This window comes from Myxocyprinus asiaticus, chromosome 6, assembly GCF_019703515.2.
Source record: "Myxocyprinus asiaticus isolate MX2 ecotype Aquarium Trade chromosome 6, UBuf_Myxa_2, whole genome shotgun sequence".
Taxonomy (NCBI): domain Eukaryota; kingdom Metazoa; phylum Chordata; class Actinopteri; order Cypriniformes; family Catostomidae; genus Myxocyprinus; species Myxocyprinus asiaticus.
This window is the reverse complement of record NC_059349.1, coordinates 9,631,752-9,641,831: the sequence shown is the minus strand read 5'-3', so window position 1 is coordinate 9,641,831 and position 10,080 is coordinate 9,631,752. Positions and strand designations below refer to the sequence as shown.

The 10,080-nt window shown below is 36.2% G+C and overlaps 1 long non-coding RNA gene and 1 pseudogene across 1 annotated transcript; one reads left to right on the top strand and one right to left on the bottom strand.

Annotated features, from left to right (window-relative positions):
• Positions 1–554: 554 nt before the first annotated feature.
• On the top strand, positions 555–6,842 carry LOC127441981 (uncharacterized). Its single transcript, XR_007897416.1, has 3 exons — positions 555–621; positions 5,814–6,037; positions 6,440–6,842. It is a non-coding gene; the product is annotated as an uncharacterized LOC127441981 (long non-coding RNA).
• A 677-nt stretch (positions 6,843–7,519) lies between these two features.
• Positions 7,520–9,036, bottom strand: LOC127441966 (protein FAM43A-like; annotated as a pseudogene).
• Between the last annotated feature and the right edge of the window lie 1,044 nt (positions 9,037–10,080).

The following is a 10,080-nucleotide window of genomic DNA, read 5'->3' as shown; positions in this document are numbered from 1 at the left end:
CAGCCCTCATGCGTATGTGCGTGCATGCAAGAGCGCTCGCGATTCGCAATTGCAGCTGTGTGTGAACGCTCAAAATGCCGTCTTGGTGAGATATTGAAAACTGTGTGGAGTTGATCCATTCAGATGCAATAAGTGCCAAATATTTAGATAATCATTAAAACAAAGAGTACTATACAGAAATTTAAAGATTTTAAGTCACGGGCCAGTACTTTTGTGTTTTTTTGCAAAACTCTTAAGATACAATATCATGAACTTCGCAAACTGGCAAGTCTAGCAACTATTTTTTTCTCCTAAAAACATACTGTATTTTAGCTTATTTAGAGATTGCTATCTTTTAAACTAACTTAAAACACCAGCGCTGTGTATGAATAGCCATACTTTTCTACTTTATATGCCAAAAACAGTATGCCAATGGAGTAGTATGTCCGAATCCACAGTATTCATGAAACAGTAAGCGAGAAATACCTGGATGACCAACTATTTCTGGCGAGATTTTGAAGTGCTTAATGACTGGACACTTAACGATCCCATAATCCCTCGGGAGCTGAGGAGATGTCACATTCAGAACACTGGATTTAAAGGATCGGCAGTGAATTGCAAGACGGACGCCTCTTCTCAATTGTAAGTGCTATATATACCAAGATAATTGGTCCGTGTGCTTGAATGGTGCTTGTTTAACAAAACCAAAGCTGCTGGTTTTCGCAATTGTTGTTTTTATGTCATATATTCGGGTCACGAGGCGATGCCAGCGTCCCCGGATGAAGTATGTCCGAAATCTATTAAATAATTTACGCATGCATACCTAAAAGAACGTACTGTTTTGCCTGCAGATAAGTGCATCCATCATCAAATACAGTACATACTGTGACAGTACACGGTTTCAGACGCAGCACATATGTATCAATAATAGACTATAAAACTGTCAGTTGCTCTGAAATATGGAAAGCTGAAAGGGACAAAATAGTGTATTTTAAGTCCACGAGCAGAACAAATTTATGTGTAAATTCAATTCAATGGGGCAATTTACGTAAAAATGCATTTACACACAAATTTATTCTGCTCGTGTTTCATGAATAAGACCCACAGTGTTAAAGCATGCAACGTTTTAGTTTTAGTTCCAGTAATATTTTAAGATTTACTATGTAAATGGCACTTAACAGATGTAACATTTACACTTCAATTAAAAAGTGTATTATAATCCAATATTTTATCAAATGATAATGGCCCCATATGTATCCACAGAGGTCTAGGCTTGCCCCAATTATCTGCTGACCCTAAAACCACCCCTGAAAGATAGCACTGGTCTTTTGGGGTTATATATCCCAGAATATGTATTTTTTTCTCTTGTACCAAACTCAGTTCAATTATTCCATTTCTTGCTAACTGCGCTACATTTGCTTCTCTCCTCTAGCCGACGCGTTTATTTGACCGACAATAGACCCTAGCAGAGACACACAACAAGTGGAAATATAGCTGGATTCTGGCTTCTTTTGCTAAAAAATACCAGAGAACGAGAATGAAGCAAAGTGAAACTATCTTCAGTAGATGGCAGTTCCAATAAGACTTGGTTTAGCTGATCCAGAAAAATTAGGGTACGTTTACATGACAACGATGTACTAAAAATGGAAAAGTTTTACCTTTGAAAGTTTCACGTACAGACGACAATGTTGTCAAAACGATCCCCGTTCACACGGATCCGCGAAAACGACTAAAAGCGCTGTATTATGCATGCCAGGCCAGTAGTTGGCGATGTCACTTTGTAAAGAAACACTATGCGCCTGCGCACATAAGCATTCTTCCACAGAGAGGTGAATACAAACAATGAAGATGGTGAAAGCATCGAGCAATTTTGTCTGGATGGACGATGAGGTTGCTTTATTACTACAAGTCTTGAACAGCACAAACACAGTCCTGTAGTCCACCATTGTAGTTTTGAATGTCTTGCGCATTGTTTTGAAGTACTCGCACGCATGCCTATAGACTGAACAAGTAATACGCGTGCGCATGACGTCATCGTTTTCACAAATTCGCGTTTTTGTATGTTTACACAGAGACGATAACAGCATCGTTTTCAAAAACTTGCACTTTGAAACCCGTTTTCAAAAGTTTTTGTTTTCAGGCCCCAAAATGCCGTTGTCGTGTAAACGAACAGCCAAAACACATAAAAAGTTTTCAGTTTTTAGTTGAAAACGTTGTCGTGTAAACGGCCCCTAAGGTTTGTGATCGCACAAGTTAATGTGGCGCCAGAATGTCTTAGACTAATATAATCAGGTTTTTTTCCTTCTAAATTTAGCTTTATTATGCAGCATCATAATAAACAAACAAATAGAAAGAAAACTAAAATTTTGTAAAATTGATATATAGATGGCATGGAAAGACAACCAACACTTTAAAATGACCAATATTGAGTTGGTATAGAGTTTAGAACAACAAATGTTTTCATTGATTGACAGTCAGTCCATTTATACTTAACTATAGCAAGCAGTATTTATAAGATACGTTGTTGTGGGGTACACTGTGGTTGTTGTTTTTTTTTTTTTTTTTTTTTTTTTTTTTGTAGATCCTCACGTTGAGGAAAATAGAAAAATGGTTCATTCACAGAATTTCAGAATTTAATATTTTCTAATTTAATTCCAGAAATGCACATTTCTTATATCATATTATAACTATACAAGTCATATTGGCTACTGAATCATTTGTCTTTACCTTTCCATTAATTAGGTGCTTTTTATTTTTTGCATTTAACATTTAATTTTTTTTCACCACTGGGGTTATCCTATTAGAACAGACCTGTGACCCTTGTTTGGGTTGCGACCCACCAGTTGAGAACTCCTGGATTAAAGACAATCACACTTATCATAAGAGAAGAAATGAGATAACTAGGACAGAGCTTGGTTGTCCATGTCCCACATAGTTTCCCACCACTAGGAAAATTGTTTATTGGAGCTGTAGCACAGCAGTTAGTGCACTTGTTCATGACACTTACTGTGATGTGTTCAAGTGGGACATGTTACTGGATCACTTTAGTTGGTCATGTAACAAACATGCCCATCAACCAATCGGATTTAGGGATAGCGTTAGGACTTTTCTTGACATGAGCAGTGGTAACAAAGTCTGGCTAATAACCAATCCTCTTTTCCTCTTTGTTTTGAGGTGAATTTTTGGAAACAGAGCAAATTTTCACAACTGTTTTCACCACAGTAAGAAGATATTTGAAGGAAAGAACAGCACAGAATACAGCTGAAAATCATTTGGAATAATTTATCTATGATTTATTGTCTCCATTGTGTGAATACAGAAAAACAGTTTCTAATGCCTCAGTGTTGCATTTTTCCTATGCTTAGAGAAAATTATCCCAAATTTATAAAATGTATGATATTTTCAGGGGGTGTAATCATTTTCAATCAGTGAGTATGGTGGGACATAAAAGAAAAAATACAGGATATCGAATATCGCTAAATTTTTCCAAAAGTGTCAGCAATTGTGTCAACTAGCAGTGACCTTTTTGTGTGACTTCAGCAAGCTATGACAGTTCTTTTCTTTTGCATTTTTTTCCCCACTAAAACTACTGTTGTGATACAGTTTAGAGTGTCAGCTGTTACTATTTATAGTTTTACCCATATTTACTGAAAATTAGTTATTTAATTGCTTGAAGCAAACGTTGCAATTCTTCTACGCTGAGTCTCTGAGGGTTAAATTTGTAAAATGACATGCGAGGAACAAAATGCGGAAAGAAAGTAATACTGGTTTTGGTCATGTCAATATACTGCAGGCCTCCAAATATGTTATTGCTGTGTTCCCAGTAATGTTCTGTTGTTTTTCTATTAAGTTGCAGGAAGTGTCGGCTGTTAGAGTTTTTTTTTATGGCTGGGTGCAACGAAACTATTTTTACAAACACTTACACTGACGATAAAAAGTTTGGAATAATGTACAGATTTTGCTCTTATGGAAGGAAATTGGTACATTTATTCACCAAAGTGGCATTCAGCTGATCACAATGTATAGTCAGGACATTAATAACATGAAAAAACTTCCATGTGCAGCAATGACAGCTTTGCAGATCCTTGGCATTCTAGCTGTTAGTTTGTCCAGATACTCAGGTGACATTTCACCCCACACTTCCTGTAGCACTTGCCATAGATGTGGCTGTCTTGTCGGGCACTTCTCACGCACCTTACAGTCTAGCTGATCCCACAAAAGCTCAATGGGGTTAAGATCCTCTTGTTTAGTTGTACATCTGGCCTTCCACATCTCTTTCTGTCCTTGTTAGAGCCAGTTGTCCTTTGTCTTTGAAGACTGTAGTGTACACCTTTGTATGAAATCTTCAGTTTTTTTGGGGGGCAATTTCAAGCATTGTATAGCCTTCATTCCTCAAAACAATGATTGACTGATGAGTTTTTAGAGAAAGCTTCATTTTTGCCATTTTTTGACCTAATATTGACCTTAACACATGCCAGTCTATTGCATACTGTGGCAACTCAAAAACAAACACAAAGTAGTTAAGATTTATTTAACGAACCAAATAGCTTTCAACTGTGTTTGATATAATGGCAAGTGATTTTCTAGTACCAAATTAGCAATTAAGCATGATTACTCAAGGATAAAGTGCTGGAGTGATGGCTGCTGGAAATGGGGCCTGTCAAGATTTGATCAAAAATGACTTTTTTCAAATAGTGATGGTGCTGTTTTTTAAATCAGTAATGTCCTGACTATACTTTGTGATCAGCTGAATGCCACTTTGGTGAATTAAAGTACCAATTTCCTTCCGAAACAGCAAAATCTGTACATTATTCCAAACTTTTGGGTGCCAGTTTATATGCTGATTGTTTGTTTGTTCATTTACGTGCAGCTTTCTACCTGAATCACTCCGGAGTGATTTCCCCATAATGACAGATACTCATTCTCTGTCACAGCGGCTGACAATCAGTCAGCTCGACATGGCACAAATCACCCATGATGAGCCAATCAATGGTGAACCAGCACATTTATGATACACGTGCGTTCAAGATGAAAATCAATATACATTGATCAATAGCTCTTGACAATGTTGCAATTCCCCTGCTGTTGAACATGATGTTTTTAGACATTGTCCTTTGTTAAGGTCTGAAACACCCTATATCTCTAATATACACTGAGATGAGCTCAAATAATAAGAATTATGACCTCAAAAATCGTAGAAGGTTATTGATTTTATTTATTTATTTGTGCTAATTTAGACTGAGGATGGAGTTTGTTGAGACAAAGAAGTGTAAGAATACATGTAGTTATACGTTATACATTTTGGCCTTCCGTCCACACTGAGACAGCATTGTAGTGTGGACGGGGAAGACAGATATATCTGAAAATGATGAAAATGTATTTGTTGTCATGTGACGTAGTCATGTGATCCATTCAACCCAAAACAATCAAAATGGCGGCCCATGTTGTAGTGGTCTTATTGTGCCTGTTATTCACTTTGAAAGTGTTGTTAATGATAAATGTTACTTTGTACAACCTTCACAATGCATTCCTTCCAAGGTGACACAATGTTTACTCGGAATTGCTGCCAGCAATGTAAAACGAGGACAACTGTGTTTCAGACCGTACATGGAATGGTGATTTTTCGCATGCACAGTAAGGGGATGTAAGGATTTTCATACGTTTTAGTGTGGACAAGCAATTTTTGGAAAACGCTTGAAAATGGCAGTGTGAACAGAGAGCATTTCCAAAACGAAAACGCTGTTTTCAAATGTATACGGATTAATGTAAACGTAGCCTTATTTCTTACTATTTATTTGCTTGGTTCTTTTATGTGTGTTTTTATGTGTGTGCAGATCTGTACAGGGATAGAGATGGACAAGTAAACATGTTTGTATGCTTGCAAGTGTGAGCGTGTGTTTGAGAGAACAATATCTGGATAGCACAGCTGCACTTGTCATGAGGAAGTTGAAACAAAGCTTCCAGAGAGACAGGAAATGATGTCCTTGCCTCAGAAAAACAAAATTCCATCTCTGTCATTGGCTGCTCTGAAAGATCTTCCACACATTCCAGTGTTATGGTCAGTTGCTGCATGTCTTGTACACAGTACTTGAGCACAACAGTCTTGTTTCGGAAGTAAAAATTCCCTTTTTATTTTTATTTTTTATTTTTTTTTGTAGGCGAAATTTACATTTACATTTATTCCATTAGCAGGTGCTTTTATCCAAAGCAACTTACAAAATGAGGAAAGGTACAACATAAGCCATCTTAAGGAGACAGTAACATGAAAAGTGCTGCAATACAACTTTTCTATTGTATTAGAAATTTATTAGCCAAGACAGAGATTAGAATGCAAACTTAAAAAATTATACAATGATCATTTTTTCCTATTTGATTACTTTTAATGATAATTGTTAATAGATTATATACAGCATGCTTCTGTTGAGACCATCAATCTGAATTACTTCAATTATTTCAACAGTTCACTAGCGGAATTCCTGGTGAAGAACTACACTACCCATGATCCTGAAGGGAATCGATCCACCAATCAGAAAATTGCAGCCAACAAAGGACACAAAAAGAGCTCTGCAGCGACCACCCACTCCTATGACGCACTGTGAATGATGCAATTAAGTCTCCCTACACTCTTAAACTATACTGATATATTTAAAATATATGAAAATTTAGCAATGAAATTAAAATACATTGATTATATTCTTATAATCAACTTTAAATCAATAGTTTTATATTTTTTTCTATCTTTAATTTGATTACGTTGTTTGCAATGCTTCATGGGATTGTAGTTTATTCCTTTTTGAAGAAATTACAGTCTTGTACCTTTGTCTTTTTGTCAGATTTTCAAATACTTCTCTGCTTCAAATCATACATGAACAGTGTGTGAAAGTATCTGATACATAGCAAAAACTTTATTCCTTTCTAACATTATTAATATAAGGGCTTTCAATATGTATGCAAACAATATTTCAGTACTAAAAATATTTATGACAATAAACACAGTCATAATAAATTATTGACTCCTTTGTTTACTGTAAAGTCTGACAAATATGAGCACAGAACACAAAATGGCACACGTCTGTGAAGATAGTTGTCTCTTGGGGTGTGCAGGTCAGGATATTGACTGTGCTCTTGGCATTTCCTCACCAGTAAACACAAACCTGTGCACAATGGGGACCAGCAAACATTTTCCATTCAGAGACCATATCAGTGTCCCAAATACCAAAACTGGGCCAGAAATGAAATGTTGTCAGTAATTTAACACACTGGAACAATTTGTTAATGTTAATATCAGGTTGGCAGGTGTGATTGGATATGTGAACGAATGTAATATTAACTGTATCTTTAACACACAAAGGCATAGGTCAATAGTGATCCACTGTTCTGGGAATGTTGTTTTAATGATAATCAAACTTGTATGATAAGGTGAAAGAGTGCATCACAGAGGAAAACATAATTCCTCCTAATCTGTTTTACAATACTGTACTGTAACTCAATAGAGCTGATACATTTTCAATTGACCTGACTGCCAATGAAATTGGGACAATGTACTCCACGGTGAACTATAATAACGCTTGTCAACATGTGGAAAAGATTATGTGCACGAGCCAGCATGTATGTCCCTCCATTTTTTGGGAAAATAATTTCATAGCTTGACCACCAGCTACTAATAGTTTAATGCTGTTCAACACTCAAATATACACCACAAAGAAATACCACTTTGCCTTGTGTTTATTGAAAAATAACACTGAATTATACTACATTTACTTTAAACACAAACCTACTGTTAATAATACAGCATCTATATATTGACAAGTGAATATTAAGGGATTTTAAACATTTGCATAGCAAAGATATAGTTTAAGTACATTTAAACATTAACTTCAAGATCAATCCAACAATTGTTTCAAAGGAGGTAAAAGATGTTTGTCGTCTGTGAACTCATCTGAATCAGTCCCAGAGCTCAACTCTATATTACTGTCTATGGATGATTCGCTGCCAGTGCTCTCTGCACACAGTAGACGAGTCACCTGCATGTCAGATTTCAGAGACTTCACATAATTTCCAATTGACAGTTCTCCAAGTTCACTGATTATGAGGCATAATTCCTCTTTGCTGTCCTCAAAACTGTCATCATCCAGAAACTCGTCAAAGAGCATGGCCCTCTCCTCCTTTCTCTCTCCGATCAGGTCTTCAGTGATGGAGTGGAGTTTAGGAGCACTCATCATCTTCCTAGTCAGCACCAGAGGAACAGTTTGCTCTCCTATGAGGTTCTGTTGCTGATGTCTGGCGTCTTCTCTTTGTTTGAGTCTCTGAAACTCGCTCAGTGCTGTGCTTGAGGTCTGATAGAGCAGAAGTGCCATTGCTTTCGCCTTCTCAGGTTTGGACACCAGGACTGCATGACATCTCAGCATCACCGCTTTATGCTTCATCTCATGTCTGTAAATCCACACAAAGATCTTGGGAAGCCTCGGATCGGCCATGCAGTAGGTGATTTGATGAAGTTAGTACAGATGTCCTGGTTTTTTGGACTTCTCATCAGAGTGGATCATACGCATTCCATCTGCGCTGATGGTCAGGCGCATTTTGCTGCCGTTTCTGCGCCGTCTCACCTTTATTCCAGATTTTATTGATGGCCACATCCGTGCATCCCTCTCCTTTCGACTGAATGGTGGTAGAATTTCCTAAATATATGACCGTATAAGTGGGATCATCTGAGGTGACGCTGAACTTTTTCTTTCTGGATTTGAACATGGTCCCGAACCGGTAAATGAAGTCAGTGGTGAACCAAGAGAGAACTTTGAGTGTTTATCTTTGTCCAAGAGCTCGTCTTTACTCACTTTTAATTGCAGCATTATCACAATAAGATGCTCTACTATATTGAAGTTTGACGATTCAAAGGGTTTGTTCTTTGTACAAACTTTCACAATCTGCCTAAAGGTGTGGACACTTCAACCCCTACAGTGGAAATAAAGAGTGCAGCGCTGCAGTGGTTTATATATGTTGTGGACTGAACCATTGAATATTATGGGTTGGTCCATGTTGCAACATCTGATAAAGACAGAGCGGTTCTTGGTCTTTTGATGGGTGAGACTATTTTTCAGCTCCTCATTATCAACAACAAACTAACTGGTAATAGTTGTCACTTCCCAATAATGTACTGTAAGTCTTTTACGTCACATTATCTGATAAGGTTTCTTTTATAAAATAACCTACTTAAACATTTGATATTAATTTTAATATGCATTATCATATGAAATGGTCATTGTACTCCATTTGTTTTTTTGTTTTTTTGTTTTTTGTTTGTTTTTTTTACAAATAATTAATAAAACAATCAGTAATGTTAATGCATAGGCTAATGCTGTACACTCAAAAAAAATGTTTTATCCAATTTTAAAGATTTAAGCATTCCAATTTCATAACAATATTCAATCAAATTTAATTATGTAATATTGTGTGTGTGTAGCAATAGCCTACTGTAATTGTACCAGCCTGCACAAAATTCTATTTATTTAGACATCTAAGTTTTACTCATTTAACCTCATTTACTAATTTTATTTTCCATTTAAGTGCTTATTTGTACTGATAAATGTCCTTAGGACCAATATATTTGTTTTCTCTTTATTTCCCAACATCTTGGAAAAAGAGCAGCAAGTCGACATAAAAAAAATGTACATTGTCAAACAGCGTAACATGATGAGATTCTAAACAAATCCACTTGATGTCATCTCACTATTCTTTAGTAGAAGATGTTGAATTCTCCCTGTATTCGCCTTGTGCACCAATATATGTTCTGAAATCTCTTTACAGCACTTATCTTCAGTGAATAGTATGTATACATTTAATGTAATCTTATTTAATGTTTATGCACCTTACCCATATGCTTATTTAATTATTGTTTCAATATCTATATATTTTTATTGCTTTAGTGTCTGCATATGGTCAAAACTATATGAAATATCAGTTTTTTGTTGTTGTTGTTGTTGTTGTACAACAGAAAGACATCAACAAACTGACTCTTCCAGGAAGGAGTTTATTTACAAACACCTAGAAAATGTGTGTAATATATTACATCTGTAATGATAATACTTAAAACACTATTCTCTG